A 27088-nucleotide genomic window follows, 5' to 3' on the forward strand; every position below is an offset into this window, starting at 1 on the left:
GTCTTACCCCTAGGTTCTTCGTGACATTTTTTTTTTCTTAAATTCCATATATATGTGTTAGCATACGGTATTTGACTCTCTCTTTCTGACTTACTTCACTCTGTATGACAGACTCTGGGTCTATCCACCTCATTACAAATAGCTCAATTTCGTTTCTTTTTATGGCTGAGTAATATTCCCTTGTATGTATGTGCCACATCTTCTTTATCCATTCATCTGATGATGGACACTTAGGTTGTTTCCATCTCCGGGCTATTGTAAATAGAGCTGCAATGAACATTGTGGTACATGACTCTTTTTGAATTATGGTTTTCTCAGGGTATATGCCCAGTAGTGGGGACCAGTCAAAGTTTTAAAATTTTATTTATATGTGGCTGCTTTGGGTCTTTGTTGCTGTGCATGGGCTTTCTCTAGTTGCAGCGAGTGGGGGCTACTCTTCATTGCAGTGCATGGGCTTCTCATTGAGGTGGCTTCTCTTCTTGTGGAGTACAGGCTCTAGGCATCGGGGCTTCCGTAGTTGCAGCACACAGGCTCAGCAGTTGTGGCACACGGGCCCTAGACCTCACAGGCTTCAGTAGTTGCACCACGTGGGCTCAGTAGTTACAGAATGCAGGCTCTAGGGCACACGGGCTTCAGTAGTTGTGGTGCGTGGGCTCAGTAGTTGTGGCACACGGGCTTAGTTGCTCTGTGGCATGTGGGATCTTCCTGGGCCAGGGATCGAACCTGTGTCCCCTGCATTGGCAGGCGAATTCTTAACCACTGTGCCAACAGGGAAGTCCCTAGCTTAAGATATTTGAAGATTTTCTCTATCAGTATGAAGAAGTTTCCTCCTATTCTGAGTCTGTAAGAATTTTTAAAATCATGAATTGGTGGATATTTTTTTTTTTAAATTTTCCGGAAAGACTGATGTGATTATATGCTTTTTCTCTTCATTCCATTAATAGGTGAGTTACATTGATTTTCAAATGTATAACCAACCTTGCTTTACTGGAATAAATGCCACTTAGTCATAAGGTATTTTCATTCTTACATATTGCTGGATTCAATTTGTCATTTTAAAAGGATATTTGTAACTATTCTTTTCTTGTAATGTCTTTGTGCCTTGTCTTAGAATTATGATAGCCTTATAAAACAAGATAGGAGACATTCTCCTTTCTGTTTTTCTGCAAATGCTTGTGTAGGATTGGTACTATTTCTTTCTTTAATGTGTAATAAAAATCATGAGTGAAGCCATCTGGACCTAGACTTTTTTGTGGAGGCGTGTGTTACCAATTTGATTTCTTTAATATATAGGAGGTTATGGGCTAAAGTGTATTTCCCCAAAATTCATATGTTAAAGCTGTAACCACCAGTTCCTCAGAATGTATTGGCATTTGGAGATGGAGCCTTTAAAAAGGTCATTAAGTTAAAATGACATCAATAGATCTCATTTAATATTACTGGTGTCCTTATATAAAAAGGAGATTAGGACAGATACAGAGAGGAGAGACCATGTAAAGAGAGAGTGGGACAAGCCAAGAACAAAGTCTTCAGAAGAAATCAACACTGCCTACACCTTGATCTCATACCGCCAGCTTCCAGAACTGTGAGAAAATAAATTTCTGTTGTTTAAGCCACTCAATCTGTGGTACTTTGTTATGGCAGCCCTAGAAAACTAATACATAGACCTATTAAGATTTTCTGTTTCTTCCTGTGACAACTTGGGCATTTGCTTCAAGAGTTTGTCTCTTCCACCTGAGTTGTCTATTTTATTGCATATATTTATGCATCTATTTTATATGCAATGTTGCAACATATTGATAACGTTCTCTTATTTTCCACTTAATTTCTCTGTAATCTACAGAAAATCACTTCTTTCATTCCTGACGTTTATGATTTGTGTCATCTCTCTTTTTTCCTTACCAGTTTGGCTACAGGACTATCAACTTTAATTATCTTTTCAAGAACCAGGTTTTAGTTTGTTGCTTCTTCTCTATTGTTTGTGTTCTTTTTTGTTGATTTCCCTTTTTATTTTTTTTCCTTTCTTCAACATATTTTGGGTTAAATTTGTTCTTTTTCCAACTTTTTTTATTTATTTTTTATTTTTTTATTTATTTTTTATTTTTTTTGCGGTACGCGGGCCTCTCACTGCCGTGGCCTCTCCCGCTATGGAGCACAGGCTCCGGACGCGCAGGCTCAGCAGCCATGGCTCACGGGCCCAGCCGCTCCTCGGCATGTGGGATCTTCCCAGACCGGTGCACGAACCCGCGTCCCCCGCATCGGCAGGCGGACTCTCAACCACTGCGCCACCAGGGAAGCCCTCTTTTTCCAACTTTTTATGGTGAATGGTTAAATCACTGATTTTAGATCTTAATTATCTTCCAACATAAGCATTTAAAACTATAAGTCTCTGTCCAGACACTGACTTATCTGCATTCCACGGCTTTATGTTGTGTTTCATTATCATTCAATTCCAAATATTTTCTGATGTACCACTTGATATTTTCTTTGAGCTATAGGTTGTTCAATATAAAGGTTGCTTCCTAAAGTTGACTTTATGGGTTATGGGGATTTGTTTAGTTGGAGGCATGATTGAGGTCAAAACTTCAGGTTGGCCTCATCCTGCTGTTTGAAGTCCTATTGATATTGGCCTTAATCAAATGCTCCATGAGATGAACAGAATGGATTTGGTCCCAGACACTGCCAGTTACATTCATCAAAGTGGCCAAGACAGTGGCTTACTCATGGGAAAATTTACCAGAAGACAAAATGGCGTAGAAACGATGGTAGATGCTGTTGGGACACAATTCTCCATGGGTTTCTGCAGGTCTTATGAACAAGTCATGAACTGCCCCTGGTTTTGTATTATCTTTTCAAGGATATTTTAATAACAACAAACCTTGGAAGACAGAGATATTGTCTCCTTTTGGAACAAATATCAGGTATCTTCACTGTCCACTATAATAAAGATAATGTCTCCCTCAGAAGCAAGGGATATAGGCATGCTTCCTTTCCATTATAAAAGATTCAGATCCCTTAAGATCTGGATTCCTCTCCTGTAAGACACCCCACTGTTACACACAAGTCTTCCCATTGCCTGTGGGAACTGAGTTTCAGGAAACCAACACAAAAATACATGCACTCTGGTTACCGTTACTGCTGCAAATAACAAACTGTCTTTTGTCTCAAATCCAGTAGACTCGTGTCTCTTGCCAGCTTCCATGAAACTATGGCAGGCTGACATGTGAACATACGAGTATGGTGAAATCTCATACAGACCCTTCAGAGTTCTTGACACTAAGTTTCTTGCAAATCAGCTTAATCCTTTCCAGGCTTGTTTTTTAAGCTTTGTTAGTGTGGTTCTAGAGTAACCTTTACTCTAGCGCAAGTTTAGCCCCTCTATGAAGGTGTGAGACCTCGATGGGTTCTCTGTCACGTGTTGATTCTGACTAGTATGCATGCAGGTGTCTCCCAGGCACCTGTGAGTTACGGCTTTTGCACAATTGTTCTTTGCTTGATCTCGTGGGATTTTCTTCCTACATGCAGACTTGACGGGTCCACTTCACTGAGTTTTGGAGCTCTCTCTCTATGTAAATCCCAATTCTCTATTGCTCTGCCCCACAAATCCCACCTGCTAAGACCTCCCTGAGCTACGATCTGTGTCTCCTCAATTCAGCAACACTGTCAGTCTGGGTGGCTACTCCTCCCTGTACTACATTCCAGACACTACCTTTGGTCAGAAAGCCATGGTGTAGAGGGTTCGCCATGTTTATTTCTCTTCTCTCACACATGAAAATTATGTACTGCCTGTTGTTCTATATTATCAAACAGATGTTTCATATATTGTCTTCAGTTTTCTACATGTTGATGGCGTGAAGGGCAGTCCCACACAGTTAAATCCCTCAGTAGCCTCTTCTCCTTTAGTATTTAAGAGCTTTTTGTGAGGTGCAGTAGTTTTCCCCTTAAATCTCTTCTCCAGTCATTGATCTGTTTTCCATATAGAATCTCTGCTCTCTAATTTCACTTCTTTGTAGACTTTTCCTCCTCCAAGTAAGTAATAAACTTACAATTTCCAACCTTTCAACCATAACATAAACATTTTGTTTCTCCTGCTATATGTTTAAGCTCACAAATTACGGCTTATGTTAAATATCCAAGCATTCTTTCAAATATGAATGTCTTCTATCTAAAACTAATAATTTCCCCCAGTCTTATGAATAATCCACATTCTACACTCTATCAGTAACTCCTTTATTTTCTTAAACCAAAATGAAGGAATATTAATTTAATTTAGTGCTCTGTTTAGTTTAGACACACTCTACTGAATTCCATATTTAATTTTCACAGAAGTAGTGCTAAAGCTTATGCTTCCATTAATTTACCAAACGCCTTCTCACAATCTATGACATAGTCCTCTCTATACACTACTAAGGGGATAGTGGAACTCCAGATTTCACCTGCAGTAAGCAAACAGAAAGAGGTATACACTCTTTTTTTTGAACTGAGTAAAGAAGAATGTACCTCATTTGACTACAAATATGTAACTTTTAATACAGTCCAAGGGAAACACTCACCAGAACCTTAAATCTTGCTTAGTGGGAAGATGATAGTGAGATTCTATACTGCATTACCTCACTAAAAGAGTGTTCAGATGGAAATACTTTGTCAGACTCTGTCATTATCAAAAGCCACTGGAGATTATCCTAGTGAAAATGATATCATTTTTCATAGCTATGTCTTTCTTGTTCCAAACTCTAAGTTTAAAACATACCAATTTGAGCCAGGTGGTAACAAAGGACTATCACCAATGTCAGTCTAATATGTTTTCCACACATCAAATGACACCCGTGAGGAAAAAAGGTCATCTGTGATTCTATTTTAACCATTTAAGCATGGTTTTCTTAGAAGAAACTGCAATTTAAAAAAAGTATATATATATATATATATATATATATATATATATATATATATATATATATATATATATATATATATATATAAATGTTACCTGAGATTTAAAAAAATAATTCTATGGGACTCTCTATTCAACTTAGTCCCTGGAAGACAATTGCTGCACAAATAGAAATAATGAAAACAATATATCCAATACATCTTTTCATTGGATAATCTTATTGACGATAAAAGGACACTCACCCTTTTCCTTTGTTACTTGGCAAATACACATCTAATGATCTGGGGCTATTGCAGAGCTCCAGGCTGCTCTCTTGGCTCCTTCTTGTATTCATAACTAATTTATTGCTCTTCTGCAGCTGAGTTTAATTTTGCCACAAAGGTGTATAAAATATGTTCCTTTCTTTTCAATGCATCCTCATAAGATTCCATATTGAAAATCAGAAGGTCATGTAAGTGAATTATAACACAGATAAGAAAAATTTAAACCTGAATTTCAAATATTCCTGATCCCAGAGTCCCTCCACAGACGAAACCCCCATTGGTTGCCTCAGTAACATCTGACATGATGCCATGATTTATGTCTCACAAGAAAACGTTTCTTTCTACCATGTCTCCCTTGGAGACTCACAGATGTTCACCTCTTCAGCTGCTTATCAGATTCATGGATGCAGAGTCTGTACCCAGATATGATGGAGTTTGAGATATGAAATCAAAATGGCATTTTATTCAGTAACTTTCGTAATACTAATGACTAATAGAACCAGAAACTAATATCTTCTGGCCATTATGCTATCAACATGAGTGTGCTTCTGGGAAGTCAAAATATAAATTGAAGATGACTTGATGGCCACAAATTAGAGCACAGGAAGTGGGACATAAAATTCAAATGTTTAATGACATCAGGCAACCTAAACCATTCCTCCTTAAAGTAGGATTATATTTGACACCCAAATAAGACACACCATGCCTGCAGATCAGAACATTCTTCCATAAGTTTTGGCATGTTGTATTTTCATTTTTATTTATCACAAGAATTTTTTAAATGTTTTCTTTTGATTTGTTTATTGACCTACTGGTTGTTCAGGAGCATTCTGTTTAATCCCCACATATTTGTGAATTTTCTAGTTTTCTTCTTGTAACTGATTTCTACTTTCATACAATTGTGTTAAGAAAGGATGCTTGATATGATTTCGATCTTCTTAAAATCATTGACTTGTTTTGTGGCCTAACATGTGATCTATTCCAGAGAATATTCCATGTGCAATTGAGAAAAATGCATATTCTGTTGTTGGATGGAATGTTCTATGTATGTCTGTTAGGTCTATCAGTTTGAATGTGTAGTTTAAGTTCAATATTTCCATACTGATTTTCTATCTAGATAATCTACCTATTGCTGAAAATGGAGTACTGAAATCCCCTGCTATTACTGTGTCACTGACTATGTCTCCCCTCAGAACTGTCACTATTTGCTTTATATATTTAGATCCTCATATTTTGGGTGCATAAGTATTTACAATTGTTATATCCTTTGTATGTTGTATATACAATTGTTATATACCCCTTCATCATTATATAATTACTTTTTGGTCTTTTGTTACAGTCTTTGGTTTAAAGTCTATTTTGTCTGATATAAGTACACAGCAAAGATAGAAAAAAAGCAGTTCTATGACGGAAGTTTATAGCTATAAACATCTACATTAAGAAACAAGAAAGATCTCATATTAAAGCAAAAACTAACTTTATACATCGAGGAACTAGAAAAAGAACAAACTAAGTCCAAAGTTAGCAGATGAAAATAAATAACAAAGTTCAGAGTGGATCTGTGAAATGAAATAGAAACCAGAAAAACAATAGAAAAGATCAACAAAACTAAGAAGTGGTTTTCTTAAAATATAAATAAAATTGACAAACCTTCTGCAAGACTAAGAAAACAAGAAAGGATTCAAATAAATAAAATTTGAAATTAAACAAGAGACATTACAACTGATACTGCAGAAATACATAAAATCAAAGCAACTACTATAAACAGTTACATGCCAACAAACTGTATAACCTAGAAAAGCCAATCAATTTCTAGAAACATGCAACCAACCAATATGAATCAGGAAGAAGTAGAAAATATGAACAGGCCAATATCAAGTAAGGAGATTGAATCACTAACCAAAACCTTTCAATACAAAAAAGTCTGGGACCAGATGGCTCCACTGGTTAATTCCACCAAATATTTAAAGAATTAACACTGATCTTTCTCATACTTTTCTAAAAAATAGAGAAGGAGGGAATACTTCCAAATTCATTTTAAGAGACCAGTATTACCTTAATACCAATGCCAGACAAGGCCACTACAAAAAAAAAGAGAGAAAATTATAGGCCAATATCTCTGACGAACATAGAGGCAAAATTCATCAACAAAATATTAGCAAACCAAATCCAACAATATAGAACAATACATACATGACAAAGCAATATTTTTCCAGGAACACAAGGATAGTTCAAAATCCACAAATCAATCAATGTGATACACAACATTAAAAAATGAAGGATAAGAATCATCTGATCACTCAATAGATGCAGAAAAAGTATTTGACAAATTCAATATCTTTTCATGATAGAAATTCTCAACAAACTGGGTATAGAAGAAACATAATAATACCTCAACATAATATTGGCCATATACGACAAGCCCACAACTAACATCATCCTCAAGGGCTAAACACTGCAAGTTCTCCTCTAAGACAAGGAAAAAGACAAGGATGCCCATTCTCACTACTTTTAGTCAACATACTACTGGAAGTCCTAGACAGAGCAATTAGGCAATAGAAATAAATAAATAAGTGGAATCCAAATTGGGGAAAAAGAAGTAAAACTGTCTCTATTTGCAGATGATATGATATTATATACAGTAAACTCTAAAGACTTCATCAAAAAAAAAACTGTTGAACTAATCAAAGAATTCAGTAAAATAAGATACAAAATCAATATAAATAATCAATAGCATTTCTATATGCCAACAATAAACAATCAAAAAGAGAAATTAAGAAAGAAATCTCATGTAAAATAGAATTTTTCAAAATACTTAGGAATAAATTTAACAAAGGAGGTGAAAGATTTATACACTGAAAACTACAAGACATTAATGAAAGAAATTGAAAAAGGCACAGATAAATGGAGAGATATTCTATATTCATGGATTGGAAGAATTAATATTGTTAAAATATCCTTATTACCCAGAGTGATCCACATATTCAATGTAATCCCTATCAAAATTCCAACAGCATTTTTTCTCACTGAAATTGAACAAACAATCCTAAAATCTGTATGGAATAATAAAAGACCCTAAATAGCAGAAGCAATCTTGGGAAAGAAGGACAAAGCTGGAGGACCACACTTCTGGACTTCAAACTATATTACAAAACTATTGTGATCAATATGGTATGGTATTGGCATAAAACAGTCAAACAGATCAATGGAACAGAGAGCCCAGAAATAAAACCACACATAAATGGTCGATTAACTTTTGATAAAGAAGTCAAGAATATACAATGAGAAAAGGATAACCTCTTCAATAAATGGTATTGGGGGAAATAGCCACATGCAAAAGAGTAAAACTGGACCAGTATCCTATATCATACACAAAAATCAACTAAAAATGAATTAAAGACTTGAACATAAGACCTGAATTCCTAAAACTTCTATAAGAAAACATAAGTGGAAACTCCTTAACGTTTGCAAAGGATTTGACACCAAAAGCAAAGGGAACAAAAGCAAAAGTTTAAAAATGGGATTGCGTCAAACTAAAAAGCTTCCATACAGCAAAGGAAATCAACAAAATGAAAGGTCAACCCATGGAATGGGAGAAAATATTTGTAAATATTAATACATATCTGATGAGGAGTTAACATCCAAAATATACAAGAAACTTATATAACCCAATAGCAAATCATCATCATCTAATTTAAAAGGGGCAAAGTACCTAAATAGACATTTTTCCAAAAAAGATATATACATGACCAACACGTACATGGAAAGGTATTCAACATGACTAATCATCAGGGAAATGCAAATCAAAACCACAATGAGATACTGGAAGGTCTACTATCAAAAAGTCAAGAGACACCAAATACTGGTGAGGATATGGACTAAAGGGAACCCTTATGTACTGGTGGTGGGAATGTAAACTGGTACAGTCACTATGGAAAAGAGTACAGAGGTTCCCCCAGAAATTAAAAATAGAACTACCATATGATCCAGCAATTTTATCTCTAGGTATATACCCAAAGGAAATGAAGTCATTATCTCAAAGAGACATCTGCACTCCCATGTTCACTGCAGCATTATTACAATAGCCAAGGTATGGAAACAACTGAAGTGTCCTTCAAAGGATGAATGGATAAAGAAAATGTGGTACATGTATACAATGGAATATTAGTCCCCCTTAAAAAAGAAAATCCTGTCATTCGCAACATGGATGAACTTGGAGAACATTTATGCTAAGTGAAATAAGCCAGGTAGAGAAAGACAAATACCACATGGTATAGCTTAAATGTGGAATCTCAAACAAAAAAAAATTGATGTCATAAAAACAGAGCAGAAAGTGGTTCCCAGGAGCTGGGGGTGGGGGGAGGGAGAAGTTGATAAAAGGGTACAAACTTTCAGTTATTAGGTGAATAAGGTTTGAGGATCTAATTGTAATAATATGGTGATTGTAGTTGATAACACTGTATTGTAAAACAATTTTGCTAAGAAAGTAGGACTTACATGTTCTCACCAAAAAAATAAAAGGTTAAAAAGAGAACATTCTCTTCTCTCAGCACCACTGGGACTTCTTTGCATGCATCTGCATCCCTAACTTTTCTTGCCTATCTTTCCACTACTGACTAACCCTTCTCCTGAATGACACCTTCATTCTTTAAACAGATTACTGCCTTCACATTAGTTTAGTCTCAAGTCTAGCTTTGACTGTGAAAGCCATTCTGCTCCCTAAAGCTAATGTTGAATATCTTTATTCTGACCCATTATGTGTTAATTATGTAATTTAGCTTGCAGAAAGCAGTCTTAATTCCACATTTTTGAGAGGAGTCTCTTTTTCAGTAAATATAACAGTCTGTACTCAGTCACAAGACAGAAAGAAACAAACTTTTCACAACTTCTTACCTTCTTATCACTACCACAGATGTTTGATTTCTGCAAGAGTAGCCCTGTTAAAAAAAAATACAGAAGGGATTATGCATGGATCTCTTGTTTGATTTGAGCACTAGACAATTAGGCATTATATCCTGATACAGTACTACAAAGTCTTGAAACATTATTTAGACCCAAACTGATCTTGGATGGAGGAAAGCATTAGATTTAACAATTAGTAAAACATTCACTTCCTGGACATTTTTTTCTAAAAAGTTTCCTTTAGAGATTTTTAAATCTTTTTTTGGCCTACCAAGGTGGATTCAATTATTTATTTAAAAGCACCATTTGTGGTGTCTGAAACAAAACTTTTAGAATAGTTGAAGGAACCCAAACTCTGCACAAAAAGTCCAAAGATCTGAATCAAGATTCTACTTGGACCATTTACTATGTGTCTCAAACATTATCTTTCTCCCTGGTACGTGGAATGTTTTCTTAACATGTAAAGTGAGAAACTTTTACCAGATGGCATGTAAATTTATTCTAGTTATTGACACTATTCAAAATGGGTCTTAGAATGAAATCCATTGCAAGTCTTTAAAAAATTAGGAATAAACAGTAGTAATTTATAAGGAGGGAAAATGTATTTGCTACTCCACTTCCCCACTTATTCATCTATCAATTCATTATTTAATTAAAATACATATTTGTTGAGAACCTTTCTCATGTAATATCCTTCTCCCACTGGCCAGTGTTCAATGCATGCATGTTGTTCCACACCTTCACTCCTGGCTGGGGCTGTCCCACTGCCATCTTTCAGTCTTTACAATACCTCCTTTCCAGTTCTCATTCCCCTAGCTAGTCAGTCCTGCGCTGTGATTAAACTATAGTTATGTGTTAAGAGGTAATCAGAATACAAGTAAAATAAAGATGATAATTACTTTAAAAAATACCCTGTGCCCATAGTGAGTGCAGAGATACATCTATACACATATATTCAATTGCAACAAAGTGGACAAGGTAATTCAATGCAGAAAGAGAGCTTTCAGATAAATGGTGCTTGAGCAACTGCATAACCAGATGAAAAAAATAAATGCATCTTGACCACACACAATACTACACACAATACACAAAAACTGTCTTAAAATGGATCACAGATCTAAATGAAAAGTTAAGATTATAAAAAACTAGAACCTAAGAGAAAATTTCTGCAACCTTAGGGGAACCAAAGATATTTTAGATGTGACACAAAAAGTATAAACCATAAAAGAAAAACATCGATGTTGGACTTTATCAAAATTTAAAACTTCAGCTCTTCTTTATATACTGCTGAGAAAAATAAAAGATAAGCCACTGACAGGGAGAAAATATTCTATAGATATCAAAAGATTTGCATCCAGAAATTTTTTAAATTTAATTTTTAAAAATTCTTATAAATCAGAAAGAGGAAGGCAACCAAGTAAAAAAGAGCAAAATATTTCAGCAGACACCTTGAAAATAAGATAAAGTAACCAACACAATATAAAAAGATGTCCAAAACTATTAGTCATCAGAGAACTGCAAGCTAAACCACAATGAGTAACACTACATACTCACTAGGCTAAAATTTAAAAGGCTGAAAATATCAAGTGTTAGTGAGGATGGAGAGCAACTAGAACTTTCATACCTTGATGACAACAATGTAAAACAGCAAAATCACTTTGAAAAAAGCTGGGTACTGTCTTATAAAGTTAAATATGTGCTTACTCTTCCACTAGCCATTCCAATTCCTAGGTTTTTACTCCAAAGAAATGAAAAACTATCTCCATACAGCCTTGAACACAAATGTTCACACAAATTTTAACTGATAGTGGTCAAAAATCGGAAGCAATTCAAACACCCATCGACTGGTGAATGGAAACATAACCTGTGGTATAGCCATACAATAGACTATCGCTCAGCAATAAAAAGGAACAGACTACTGATACACACAACAACAGGAGCGAATCTCTAAAATACGACACTAAGTGAAAGAAGTCAGACACAGAGTAAACACTAGCGTATGATTCCATTTCTATGGAATCCTAAGAAAGGCAATAGTATAATCAACTGTGATACAATATAGATTAGTCGTTGGTTAAGGGCAAGGATTAGGGATGGAGATTAACTGGGAAGGGACACAGTAGACCTTTTTTTTTTTTTTTTTTTTTTTTTTTTTGCGGTACGCGGGCCTCTCACTGTTGTGGCCTCCCCCGTTGCGGAGCACAGGCTCCGGACGCGCAGGCTCAGCGGCCATGGCTCACGCGCCCAGCCGCTCCGCGGCATGTGGGATCTTCCCGGACCGGGGCACGAACCCGTGTCCCCTGCATCAGCAGGCGGACTCTCAACCACCGTGCTACCAGGGAAGCCCCACAGTAGACCTTTTAAGGTAACTGAAATGTTCTAGATCTTGACTGAAGAAATGATTACATTGTGTCAAAAAGTCATCAAAACACCTCTGTCAAAAGTCATCAAAATCTACACTAAAAATGAATGCAGTTTATCTTATGTACATTATACCTGAAACAACTGACATTTTAAAAATGAATCTATCTCAACAAAAAAAAAGAAACAACCTAATTTAAAAACAAATTCATCAGTGGAGGAGAGACTTTAGAGAGGAGGTTGGTTTCCGTTTTCAGAACTTGCTGATCTTTGCCCTGAAACTCAAAATTTTCTTTGATTATTTATTCACCATGGATTCTATACCTCTTCAAAGAAATTCTGTCTAGATATCAATTTAAGACCTTGCTGTGTGGAATGACAGAAAACCTTCTAGAGACAAGTTAAAAAGTGATATACTATATATTCCAACAGGTAAATATAAAATTTATTCCATAATCTTAGAATATTTTTTAGTCATTTATAAAATTAGATAAATTATTAAATTTTTGACACATTTACATGTATTGCCACAGAGTTCCAACCAAATGACTGGAGTGAGAGCAATAATTTAGAATGCTGAATCTCTGATTTAAGATAAAACAATTCTGAATACATTAACAAGTCTCATTTTATATAGTATCAAAGTGCTTAGTTTCAGCACATCACTGAAACCTTATTCTATAATGCAGTGTACTCTACTATTTAAAAATAGTAATAATGCATGAGCTTTTTTCATATTATGTCTGATGATAGCATATAGTGAAATATTTATTAAATATACTGAACTATCACATCAATTTTCTATTGCTCTATAGCAAACCCCCCAAAATGTATAGACTTAAAATCACCACCATTTTATTTGTTCATAATTCAGTGGATCAGTAGTTTGGGTGAGGCTCCACTGGACAGATGTTCTGCTGGTCTCACTTGGAGTCGTCCGTACAATGCAATTGCAGCTGAGCAGCCTAAATAGCTTCAAACACTTATCTAGGAATTAGTTCTGAAGTTAGGCTGGGCCTCTCTCTCATGCTCTCTCACTTTCAAAGAGGCTAGCCTGGTGTCTGCACACGGGGCTGACAGAGCTCCACAAGAATGAGGAGAGACCTGGGCTTAGAACTCCTACACATAATATCGCTTCTGCTCTAATCTATTGGCCAAACCAAGTTACAAGATCAGCCAGGATTGATGAGGGTGGATAAATAGATTCCATTTCTTGATGGGAAGAGAGTCAAAGGACTTGGCGAAAGGGCATGTATAGAGAGATAGGAGGAAAAGTGTCACAAGTGCCATTTTATGCAATCTATACAAATATTGAGAGCGTAAAATATAAAAATTTGAAAAGCAACTTGTAACCGAGTTACAAGTAATATCTCCTACCCCATCCTACATTGATAGCATCTTTTAGTAATGAGTACCCAGTTTTATAGCTCCTTCTCTTTTAGAATTAAGTAAAAGGCCATTCAGATTCCTGACCTAAACATGTCATAATTCAAAACTTTTGCTTCTTCTGAAAATTGTATAAAGCTACAAGGTGAACTGTTAAAGTTTCACAAACACCAGTTTCTGGCATTTAAACCTCAGACTTCAAAATATAGGAAGGATTGCATAACACATCTCAGAATGGTCAGAATCCATGAGGAAAGAGATTCAGGGGAGTGTTGAGGGGATCACAGGTGGAAGATTTCAAAATGTGACAGCAAAAATACACTTTTTGAAGATGAGTTTACCTTGGGAAGTAAGGGCTACAGTCTTTAAAGAAGGAAGAAGAAAAGTTAAGTCATAGACGCCTTCCTATAGCTGGTCTACCAGAGAAGCAGAAGAGGTAGAGCTTTACCTACACACACACACACACACACACACACACACACACACACACACACACAGAGTAGAATCCTATATGCAGGAATCACTCTGTCCCTGTGTCACATGATTGGGGGAAGGAGGAAGGTTTGGGTTGTAGAGACTAGAAAGCTACCCCCCCATCCCCAAAGGAACCTCTTTCAAAAGCTATGAAAGGGGGCTTCCCTGGTGGCGCAGTGGTTGAGAGTCCGCCTGCCGATGCAGAGGACACGGGTTCGAGCCCCAGTCCGGGAGGATCCCACATGCCGTGGAGCGGCTGGGCCCGTGAGCCATGGCCGCTGAGCCTGTGCGTCCAGAGCCTGTGCTCCACAACGGGAGAGGCCACAACAGTGAGAGGCCCGCGTACCGCAAAAAAAAAAAAAAAAAAAAAAAAGCTATGAAAGGGAAATCGATAACAATACCATGGTACAAATTCAATGCAAAGACACTATAAGAAAACTACAGAAAATAGTAGCTAACTCATCTACAGTGGAAAAACATGGAAGAGAAAAGAAGTGTATTAGAGAACAGATAAAATTTGTGAATATACATTCCACCATTAAAAAAAATACCAACTGCCAATAAAAGGAGACCACAAAACTAGCGTGCAGGAACTCAGCATGGAGATAATAAATAAAACAGGAGGAGAGATATGAACTGATAGTAAAGGACTTGGACAAAGCACACAGAAATTCACAGTAAAAACATAATAATTGGAGTTTGCATAAAGAAGAATGAATACTGCAGGAAGCACAAAATGGTTATAATTGTGAAACACGCAAATGAAAAATAAATAATTGAAAGAAGTAGAAAAAATACACAGATATATAAAAAATATTCAAAGCAGATTCAATATATAAATATATTTGCAAAGAAAACCAAAAATAAAGAGAAGAAAAAATATATAATTTATAATTAGTCCCATGAAAGAACGCTTGAATCCAGCAATCCTAATAGCAGAGGAAACGGACCTAAAACTTTCTACTTGAAGACATAGCCTAGTAAAATTACTGGGCATTGAAACTGAAATAGAAAGATTCTTAACATTATAAAACACTGATATTCTGCTTAAAGGCAGGGTTATGCTTAAAGGGCAGAGCCTAGAGGCATTCCCACAGAAGTCAAGAACAAGGCAGTGCTCACAATCACCGTTGTTATTTATCATTGCATTGAAGGTACTGATACTAGTTAGTTCAAATAGGCAAGAAAATAAAGCTATCTAAATTGAAAAGAATATGTAAAACTAACACTATTTGCTGATGAAATAACTGTACATCTTGAAAGTCAAAAGCATAAACCTAAAAACTACATAAGCAATGAGAGAATTCAGTAACATGGTAGGGTAAATAAGTGACACAGAATTTAATAGCTTTAAATAATGAAATCAATCATAAATTTGAATATATAGATACAGCTACAGGGCAAGCTCTCATTTATAATGTCAAGTTGAAACGACAGTCAAGCTAAAATAAAAGTTCTGAAGAATGATGCAAGAATTGCAAAAATATATCAAAACACTCTGAAGGGTATCCATGGTCTAGAGGAGTATACTCTACTTTGAGAAAAATTAGTCAAGTTGTTTTAAATTCATTTCTAAACTAACTCAATTTCTGTATTTCCCACAGCAATATAAGCTAATATTTTATTAGAAACTATTCTAATTCTATTCTAAAATTTCTTAGAAAATACCAGTTTAGAAAAAAAAATGATTCTAAAGTTCCTGTGGAAAAATAAGCAAATAGGAAGAGCCAGGAATATCTCTTAAAAGGAAGCAAAATGACGGAGAATGACCACTATCAAACTTCCAAACATCCCCAGACACCATAATTCATATAATGTGACAGCAATACAAAGGCAGACACATCAATGAAACAGAAGGAAAAGTGCAGAAAGAGAAGCAACTATGGATGAAGACGTATATAATAAAGATAACCTCTCAAATCACCGGAGGAACATTCAATTAGTTAATAAACAGTACTGAGATAACCAAGTAGCCATTTTGTGAAACAAGGCTGGATCAGAATCCATACAGTCCATCAGAATAAAGGACATTAACATTAATGTAAGTGTAAGACTAAGTTATACAAGTAATAAAAGGTAAAATGACAGAAAAAGGTAAACTTTATTTATAATTGAGAAGTAAATCTAACATCACGCCCTACGCTTGTGTTGAACGATACAGAATGGATACAATTTACTGTTTTTGTACTAAACAATACGAGGACCAGGTAAAAATATCTTAGCTGCTTTCTCCAGGAAATAACAGCTCCTAAAAGATAAGACTAAGAATTAACTTCTCAAGATTAACAGCTTGTTTACCAAGGCTGTCTTCAAGATCCTCATTTCATTATTCTCAGCAGCCCAAAGCAATTTTTTTATATATTTTGCACAGCCTCAGCCAACTCTTCTAAGACTTACCTTACATCCATCCTTTGAGGCCCTGAAACCCTATAAATCCTTGCCCTAATTTCCTCTCTGTCAAGATACTATTTTACTCTGTCAAGTTGGTGTTCTCCCCTATTGCGTTAATTAGCTGAACTAATTAGCTTAACTTTACTTGATTAACATATTTTTGTTAATACTTGTCTTTTGAGGAGTCCACATTTGACATAGCCATGCCTCAAAGTCCAGAAGCCACAAAGGAAAGATTGATAAAGTCAATTCCCTAAAAGTTAATGAGGGACTTCCCTGCTGGTGCAGTGGTTAAGAATCTGCCTGCCAATGCAGGGGACACGGGCTTGATCCCTGCTACTGGAAGATCCCACATGCCACAGAGCAACTAAGCCTGTGCACCACAATTACTGAGCCTGCGCTCTAGAGCCCGTGAGCCACAACTACTGAGCCCACATGCCACAACTACTGAAGCCCACGCGCCTACAGCCAGTGCTCCACAATAAAGAGAAGACAGGGCAATGAGAAGCCCATGCACTGCAACGAAGAGTAGCCCCCGCTCGCTGCAACTAGAGAAAGCCCGCACGCAGCAATGAAGACCCAACGCAGCCAAAAATAAATAAATACAATAAATACATTTTTTTAAAAAGTGAATGAAAACGTCCATTTGGCAAAACAGCATGAGAAAAACCAAAATACTAACCATGAAATGGGAAACTGTTTATGGCAAAGGGTGAAGTTACCTAATATATAAAGTAAGCCATAAGGTGAGAAGAAGCCAAAAAAAAAAAAATCCAACAGAAGAATTAAAAGAATGTATAAAAGACATGAATAAACAGTTAACAGAGGGGAAAAAAAAAACATAAATGCTTTTTAAGCATTTAAAAATACCTAGCTTCATTCATTAGGAGATATATAAATAAGCAAGAATTTCACATGGAATAGTTGGTAGGTAAATGAGACACAGAGGGTGAGAATAAAAGTGGATTGAGAATTAGAAGCCTAGGTTCTAGTCTAAAATTTTCCAGGGCCTGGATAAGAAACACCATTCGTGTGTTCATCCATGTACTCACTAATGTAATAAGCAATTTTTAGCATTTCTTGAGATTTTATTATGTTTCAAGCACAAGATCTTTGCCTTGATGAAGCTCACAAGCAGATGAAGAAGAAGAGATACATTATAAAAGGATAAATACTAAGCACTACGTTTCCAGCAGGGAGCAATGCACACGGTGAGACTGTGCTGAGAAATCTCAGTGTTGTTAAGTGCCCTGCAACTCGCTTAGGCAAAAGCAAATTAACAGGTAATCGTAAGAAGCAGCCCCTCCCCCCATCCCATCTACACACCTGCGGCTCCCGGCTTCTCACACTGGCCAACTCGGACGCACACCAGAATCTGGATTCATTCTAAGACTGAAAGGAATGTCAACCTATAAGGGAAAGAGGGAAGGGCTGGGGAGGGCCCTCTTTGGAATGTATTTATATTAAAAAAATTAAAATTTCATTAAAGTTTGTAACTGGTTAGAAGAAATAGAAATATAATAAAACTGGAAGAACAGAAGCTATCCAGTGCCCTACAGGACGTTTTACTTCCTTCTCCCAGGCTATGTCCCAGGCAAAATCTCCTGAACACCCTTGGTGATTTATAATTAAATGTGAACATTTCTATTTCTCTCATTTCTTGAGAGTAGGTTTTTTGTTTGTAGCTTCTCCTCCTAGCAAAGGATCAGGCACATAGAAAATAATTAATACATGCTTCCTGAGTGAATAAATGAAAGGCAAAATAAACTATAAAATTCTACAGTGGTTGCACACCCTGAACTGCAGTATATAAATAGGAACATAACAAAGCAACTCATACTTTGACTAAAAGGCAAAACACATGTATAAGAGAATTGCAGCAATCACCACAATGAAATGGCTATCTACACATGACCTGAAAATGGCAAAGAAAAATGGCTGAAGTATTTCTACAGAATAGGTTTATGTCATGTATGTATTCATCCACTCACTCATTCAATAAATCTTGATTTGAACACATACCATGGCTCAGGCACTCTTTTAGTCTACAAAGGAATATCTTTATAATTTAGATAAAACTGGTTCACATCTGATGATGTTCAATAATTTTACCTAGCATCGTCAATCAATAAAACAATACTTCATTAATTTTTACGTTAAAGAATCACTTGGAAAGATTTAAAGCCAGAGCTGGCATCAAGACCTTGTCAATGCATGAAGCCCAATCGAATCTACAGCTACATCGGAAAGCTCCCAAAGAAGCAAATTGAAGTGGGATGTTCATAACATCTTTCAGACTCAATATCAACTATGTTCAGTATACCCCGACATGCAAAATAAATTAAAATCTTATGAGGTATTAATAAATCTTAATACATGGTCGTTTTAGAGAGCCTCATTTAAATACTAAACCCTAACTGCATGGAAAATAACTTTATCCAAAACATTTCAATCTCTGTAGGTTCTGAACACTAATGTTTTGGTGAGGAAATTAACCATGAAATCTGCATTTAACTCTTCATATTTTCATTGCATATATAGAACACTATAATTAGTGAACATATTATATAAAAATACCATAAAATAGTAACATGACAGGTGCTCTATTGCAAAAACAATCTCTTCTCTAATTTTTAAAATGTTCCACGAATCTGTCCTGGGATTCCTTAACTTATGGAAAACAATGCTGCAGTAATAGACATTACTAAAGAACAAAAGAGTCCACCTTATTTCCTTAAATTTTCCAAAATTAAGATTGCTTAAGACCATTATTTACCATCAACCTCAACCATCTAGTTTTTTGAAGTTTATTGAAATTGTTCATACATCCCAAATTAATAATTTATTTCATAGCTCGTCCCTGTTAAGAAAAACACTAAAATGTTAGAATACTGCTTAATTTTTATTTCAAACAGCTTAGCAGCTCATAAGGGAAAGAAAATGGAAATGTCCTGAGATAAGGTAACAAGTTATTTTAAAATATTGATTACTCTGGACAGATTCTCAATAAAGAGAGTTTAATGAAATCATATGTTCTCAAAATGTTTTAATGGCTGAGAAGGTAAGTTCTTACATGGAAAATGAATCTATATTTAAGACAGAAAAAAAGCTATAATTGGGTAAAAACTAAAAAATTTAACAATTGTGATTATATATCTATTATATTAAAGTTGTAGGATAGTTGTCAAGGGATAGATCATCCCATGACAGTTCTGAGTATTCTAATTTCACAAAATATGAAAGAAAGAAGGGAGCCAAGTTATTATTTCTTGTTTCTATCACTCTGCCAATTTCAGAATACTTTTTTACTTGAATAAAACTATGTTATTGTACTTTTTTTGTACATTACCTCACGAACCTTGAGGAAGAACAATCATCAGACTGGTAGAAGTCCAAGATTTAAAAGAAACTGCAGCGCAGTTTCCCTGGTGGCACAGTGGTTGAGAGTCCACCTGCCGATGCAGGGGACACGGGTTCGTGCCCTGGTCCGGAAGGTCCCACATGCCGCGGAGCGGCTGGGCCTGTGAGCCGTGGCCACTGAGCCTGCGCGTCCAGAGCCTGTGCTCCGCAATGGGAGAGGCCACAACAGTGAGAGGCCCGCGTACCGCAAAAAAAAAAAAAAAAAAAAAGAAAGAAAGAAACTGCAGTGTACATTCAGTAATTCATATAAAGATGAGATGTTTTGAATTTAAGTGACACTGCATTTCAAAGAAAATTATGTTTATAAAACTCTGCTTCTATTTCACTCAATATCATAACGTAAATCCAGGAATTTTTAATGTATCCTTGAAAGAACTTCAAAGAGCCAAGAGGGAAGGCAGAAGCTTTCATATTTACTTTTTCCCTTAGAACCCAACTCACATACCCTTCTCTAAACATCTCATTTTCTCTTAATTCCTGGAAGTTTTTTTTTCTTTTTCCCTTCCCAAAGGTGTCTCACAAACTCTGCTCTGCAGGTCAGAATTCTTGGAGCATCAATAATCTACAGATTCATTTTTCTGTGGCCTTTCAGGTTGTCCTTCAGTAATGACTTTGGAAGAAGAGAAGAAGAGGAAAAAGCAGTAGCTTTGACAGCTACTAAGATACCACAAAGGATGGACTGTAGTCAGTCATGACGGCCTGTGTTAAATAGAAATAAGAAAAAAAAAATGCAGTCTTTCCCCTCTCCATTCCACTTGTGATTTCCAAAAACTCTGGATACACTGCACATAAATAAAGAGTAAAATACATCTTAACTAATGATTTTATTTTTTTAAGTATCATGTTATACTTGCAACAACATAAGAAGGTTAGTGTCAAGTCTTCTGGTTTCCTTCTATGCATGATTAATTTCAATCACCAAAAATAGTATCTAAGTGCAAAAATTTAAGCTTATTGACTTCAGAAATCATACCTTTTTTGTACCTGCAATTTTCTTCCTCGATCCCAATGGCATCTTCACCACTTTTTTTTTAATTTTTGAGACTTTCTGATCTCAAGGTTACATATTTGCATGTATGTATGTATATCACAGCAAAACTATATTTGTTCTTGATAATCTCCACTGCATTCGAGGAGAGATTGCTAGCCAGAGGGTGCTTTATTAGCATAGCAAAGTGAAGAGAACAGGGATACGTATTACAGAAATAAGAAAGAGACAATTGCTCTGATTTTAAAAAGGAGGAGATAGAAATTTGAAGAGACTTATCAATTGGCAGTGGATTGAGAAAAGGAACCATATCTAGGAAAATTTAGAAGCCTGAGTGGGCAAGACTGGATGGTAGAGAGCAGGAGATACCCTGGCAGATAAAGGCTGAGGGAGGTTTCTGGAAGAACAAAACATCTGATGCAGATTTCATGAAGTTCTTTGCTGTGTGGTCAGTGACACATTTTCTCCTTTGTAACACCAAGAAATCTTCACTTAAGTGTCCATTACTAATTTGAATTGGGGAAATAAATTTACATTAGGATGTCAAGGGCAAAAGATATATGAATCCTGCTTCAAGAGTTAAAAACTGAGATTGCGAGCAAAGACTGCCAATACCTGTTGGGTTCCAGCTGATACCACAGCCCCTCCATCACATCTCTGCAAAGTAAACATCTAGTTTCTACCTGTATTCTACAATGATTTTAAAAGCTCTCCACCTCCAAAAGCATTCAAGTGTTTGGAGAAAAGCTCTAACGTTAAAAAAAAAAAAAAAAAAAAAAAAAATTCCTTATATTCAGGCAAAATCTGAATCCTTGTAGTTACTTCTGAGTTACAAAGAAACAAATTCCTCCATCTTTTAAAAAATAAATTAAGACAATTATTATGGTCCTCAAATCTTCGGAATTCACAAAGTTGGTTTTGAAGTTTTCACAATTTTGATCAGTCTTTTCAGAGCATGGGAGCTTGACAAAGATTATCAAAAAAGTGTACAATGGCTTAATTAATTAGTAAGTAGACTGCACTCTATTCAACAACAGAAGTATTTTGGATAAGTTTATTTTCCATGCAGTTTAAGGCTTAGTGATTTAAGTGAGGGTATCTAAATCTATTTACCACATCATAAAGTTTTAAATTCATTTTAGTTTTAGAGTAAGCATATTGAACATAAATAGATCCACTCTGAAGTAGATAAATGGTGAAACAGTCTTAAACTTTACTACTGGGGAAGCTGAATAAAGATGTACAGAAGATGATGTATCTTCCATGTCTTGCCCAATGAGACATACATTCAGCTTTGACCTTGAAGCAGAAGACACTCATACTATCAAATGTGAGAGAAAACAACCCTCAACATTGCCAACACGCCAGATGCAGGACACAAAGTAGACAATAACTCAGGATCACACAGACTCAAAGTAAGGTCTTTTCAGAGAAGCAAAAATAGGAGATAAAAGTACAGCGCTATGAAAGAGTTTAGCCTCTAGAACAGATGACCTGGTTTGAGTTGAACATAGCTATGTGACTCAGGCATGTCACTTAACTACCCTAAGCATGTGACTATGAAAAAACTAATGACCTCTACCTGGTGGCACAGTTGTATTAAATGAGAAAATCTATACGTTTCATAGTTTTTAAAATAATGTTAACCAGAGTAATAAACCTATATTTTCATTTTATTATCCTCAAAATATTCAACATAATTATTTATATCCTCAACTAAATGCTGAGCTTCTAGGGGGTAAGAATTCTACCATCATCATGAATACATAAGAGCGCTTATTAAGCATTTGATGAATAAAATAAACTTGGAGTAGCCACAGGTACAGGGTATGAGAGTTTTCTGCAATAATAAGAAAAACTGATTTTAGAAATTCATTAAAGACAAGCTAGTCAGTAAAAGCATGGGAATCACAAAACGAAATCACTTATTAATCTTATTTGCACCGTATTTAACCATACGTGTTCCAAGGATTTCTATCAGCTCCTTAATGAGAAGAAACTAGAAGTTTAAGTCTACACGAGAATGTATTATTGCTCCAAAAATTCGCTGCTCCTCTCCTGCATGCTCACCTCACCATGGAATCCCTCCCTAGGGCAGGAATTATTCACCTCCGTGCTGCTGAACCCAGATGTGAAATACGAAATACATGAAAAAGAAACGTATGTTACTTCTGAGCCGAACCTTAAACCTTAAAGCTCATGGTTTGCCATTTTCTCCCTCTGCCTTGAGCTCAGCAATATTCTAACAAAATCATTCAGTCAGGCTGATTCTGAAGTAAAGATGACACAGAGCAGAGAAAAGGCCAAACACTGTTACACAAAAGACGAGAACTAAATAAACTCTGGTGATTTGAGCAACTGAGAGTTTAGGGTTGCCTGTTTCCAAAGCATAACTTAGCCTAAACTGACTGAGAGAATGCCAAAGCTTCACTGAATATAATTGGTATGTACTTGTGTATAACTATGTTTAATTGTATGAGAAATTGCCTAGAGTTTTCATCCTACATTGTGAATTCATGCATTCTGTACTAGTCCTTCAGTTATTTTTATGAAGCATTTTTTTATCCTCCAGATAATGCCAAATAGACCACACCTGATTACTGCTAATTAGATTTCAGTATGTGGAGTGGGGACTGGGTGAGGGACCTATTTAACAGTCCCCTTACAAGAATATTTAAACAAGATTTACTTTTTCTAGGTTTGTTGCTAATCTTCAGTGTCGATGGTATACGATTACATTTAAACTGTATCTTGTTCCTGAAATGATTAAAGGAGGTCTATATAGAGATACCCAATAGGACACAAAAAAATCACCATAGGATATATTTAAATTCCTTTTAGTTACATAAATAAACACTTTTAGAATTATTCAATAACTCTTTTAGTACTTTATAAATACTTTTTCATTTTATTATAAGATCTGTGCTGGTCTTACTAGCCTCTATTTTCTTTCTTCAAAGTGGAAAGCCTTGCATTTTGTTAGCAATATACAAGAACAAAACAATTTTGGACTATAAAGTAACTTATAAAGCTATATAAATATAGTAAATCGAGTCGGCACAGTAAATTGTATTATATGATATAACTGAGGAGTAGAAAATGCCAGTTGAGTACCTTATAATAATATTTTTCAAAATAAAAAATCAACATAATAAACATATTTCACATAATTATTTTGAATATAGTTTTATGCCTCTTTGATGACACAGAGAACTGAATGATTTTTATGGTACCTTTAAGATATTTCTGTAAACATCATTCATCATTATATCTTAAGGATATAAAGCTGCTGAATACCAGACTGTGCTGTGAATTGATGAAAAAGCAAAATAAAAAGCTACATGAATGAAAGTTTTCTATATTGTAATTACTAATCAGTTACCATGTAGAGGTTTACATGATTTAGACATGAAGAGCAATCTCCAAGGTAAGTTGTGTCACTTTCACAATATTGGCACTTTTCTACATGTAAAGCTCTAGTTTTTAAGATCATCCTGTTTTGCCCAGAGACCTGTCTTTTCTGGCCCATAAACACACAGAAAGGAATGTGCTTCATTTCCCTTCTCAAAAGTCACTGAAATAATAACCTCAGGCAAGAATTGGGTGAAATGCTCTGGTGAGGAATATTATAGTAAGATGAAATCATTCCACGAATTGTCTGATATTTAGCAATGGTTCAATTTTATACCACTGGGTAAAATCCAAATGAGCACAGGAAATCTCCCTGTATTACTAACACTTCCCAGGGGCAGTTCTATAATATCTGCATATTACCACTTTATTGTGGAATGAGAACTTGTATAAACCACTGAATTATAGTCATATATGTGTGTGTGATTTTTATTGGCACTTTCCTCATTTTAAAAGGGGAAAATGTCTTTGTAAAATATTTTGATGATCAAAACAGGCAAATATTGAAAACAAATTTATAGTTACCAAAGGGGAAAGAGGGGGGATAAATTAGGAGTTTGGGATCAACAGATGCATACTACTATATATTAAATAGATAAACAAGTACCTACTGTATTGCACAGGGAACTATATTCAATATCTTGTAGTAACTTATAATGGAAAAGAATCTGAAAAAGTATATATATATATGTATATATGTATAACTGAATCACTTCGCTGAATATCTGACACACAATACTGTAAAACAACTATACTTCAATTTAAGAAATAAATAAAACAAAAATAGATAAACTATAGGTTAAAAATAATAATTTAAATAAAAAATATTGAGAATATTTTAAATAATTCAACACAATTGCCACACAATATAACTAAAAATCTTTACTCAGACTTCACAGAATCGTCAAATTTCCTGTAAAGTCTTCTTGATCGATCTGTCACACATGACGGAAATCACACTGATTTGTTCAGTGATCCATCCACTGATTACTGACGAATGCCAACTCACCTTCCACAGTTCATTACTGTTAGCAAGATCAGTGCATTTTTTTAGGCCAAATATAGTCAGGGCTACTTATCTTTCCATTTTAGTTATGTTTTACCTCTATCTTGCATTATCACTTATTTTTTTCATATAGTCCTCTTAGTTTCAGTATCTAGCATAAACCAGAATGTAAGTACAGAGATTTTATTTCTCTCATGTTCACTAACCTCCCTACATTGTGTTTTCCTGTGGATAAAATTTTAAGGCAAGATTCCTAATGAATCAGAAGGAGGCATGGTGCATCAGAATCCCCTGCACAGAAAGGGACTTCTTCCAACCTCATATGCCTCCTTCCCTGACGGAGAATGATTTCTTTCCTTCACTGTCACTGAGATCTATTTTTACTGATGGTCTAGTATAATATTGCTCTTGTGTGTTGGGACAGAAAAAATGAATGAGGACCACAGTTCAAAGGCAAGCTCATGACTCTTCTCCACCCATATTCTCTGTCCACTGTGCAAACCCTCTGTCCCTGAGGAGAAAAGGTATTGCTGTGATTCAACAGGTTTTAAAACATCCTTTGGGGCTTCCCTGGTGGCACAGTGGTTGGGAGTCCGCCTGCCGATGCAGGGGACGCGGGTTCGTGCCCCGGTCCGGGAAGATCCCACATGCCGCGGAGCGGCTGGGCCCGTGAGCCATGGCCGCTGAGCCTGCGCTCCGCAACAGGAGAGGCCACAACAGTGAGAGGCCCGCGTACCGCAAAAAAAAAACATCCTTTGAGTCACCGTGTGGAATTATTAGTCAGATCACAGCTGGTTTGGACTTGCTCTCTGCAGATGCTTGCTTTTTCTCTCCCACACAACTATGTGTCCTGGATCCTGGATGCAACTGCCTTGAGAACCACCTGCCCCTCCATCATCCCTACAATGGCTGAACGTTTTATTCCCCCCAGATTCATATGTTTAAATCTTAACCCCCCAGTGTGATGGTATTGGGACGTGAGGACTTTGCAAGGTGATTAGGTCATGAGGGTAGAGCCCTCGTGAATGGGGCGAGTGCTTTTATAAGAAGAAAGCTAGTTCACCCTTTCCACCACTTGAGGATACAAGGAGAAGTCGGCACCCTGCGACCTAGAAGAGGGCTCTCACCAAAACCCAAACATGTAGGCACTCTGATCTCAGACTCCCAGCCTCCAGAACTGTCAGAAATAAATTTCTGTTCCTTGGAAGCCACCCAGTCTATGGTACTTTATTCAAGCAACCCACGCTGATCCAAGAAACACATCTGCACAGGTGGTCCCATCAGCACATGGGCCCATGTCTTTTGATTTCTCCTGCTTGTCATATGACTAACTGATGTTTTCTCACATTGACGTAGTCATATCCAGGTTTGAGATTTAAGTTAAAAGGGCAGAAAAGAAGATCAAATCCTTCAGCCTGCTTTGCTTCTAAGCTACCAAGGTTTGAAGTCCTTCTCCTCAACCTAGAAATTGCATATTCTTCATCCAAGACTTACTTGGTCTAACTAACCTAATTTTCTCTGTATCAGCCGTAGTGCTGATACGGAGAAAATTTTAGTGGTCTGAAGAGAAGATCAAACCAGCCACAACATTCCTT

At 36.1% G+C, this 27088-nt stretch overlaps 1 long non-coding RNA gene across 3 annotated transcripts in view; it reads right to left on the minus strand.

The window, feature by feature from the left end:
• LOC307182557 overlaps positions 1-27088 on the minus strand; it is a 585550-nt gene that overhangs the window by 289951 nt on the left and 268511 nt on the right. For all 3 annotated transcript variants that reach the window (XR_013827196.1, XR_013827197.1, XR_013827198.1), the window contains exon 6: positions 10048-10091. This is a non-coding gene — a long non-coding RNA (uncharacterized lncRNA). The remainder of the gene's footprint in view (positions 1-10047; positions 10092-27088) is intronic.

The sequence above is a fragment of the Stenella coeruleoalba genome (assembly GCF_951394435.1).
Source record: "Stenella coeruleoalba genome assembly, chromosome: 1".
NCBI lineage: Eukaryota > Metazoa > Chordata > Mammalia > Artiodactyla > Delphinidae > Stenella > Stenella coeruleoalba.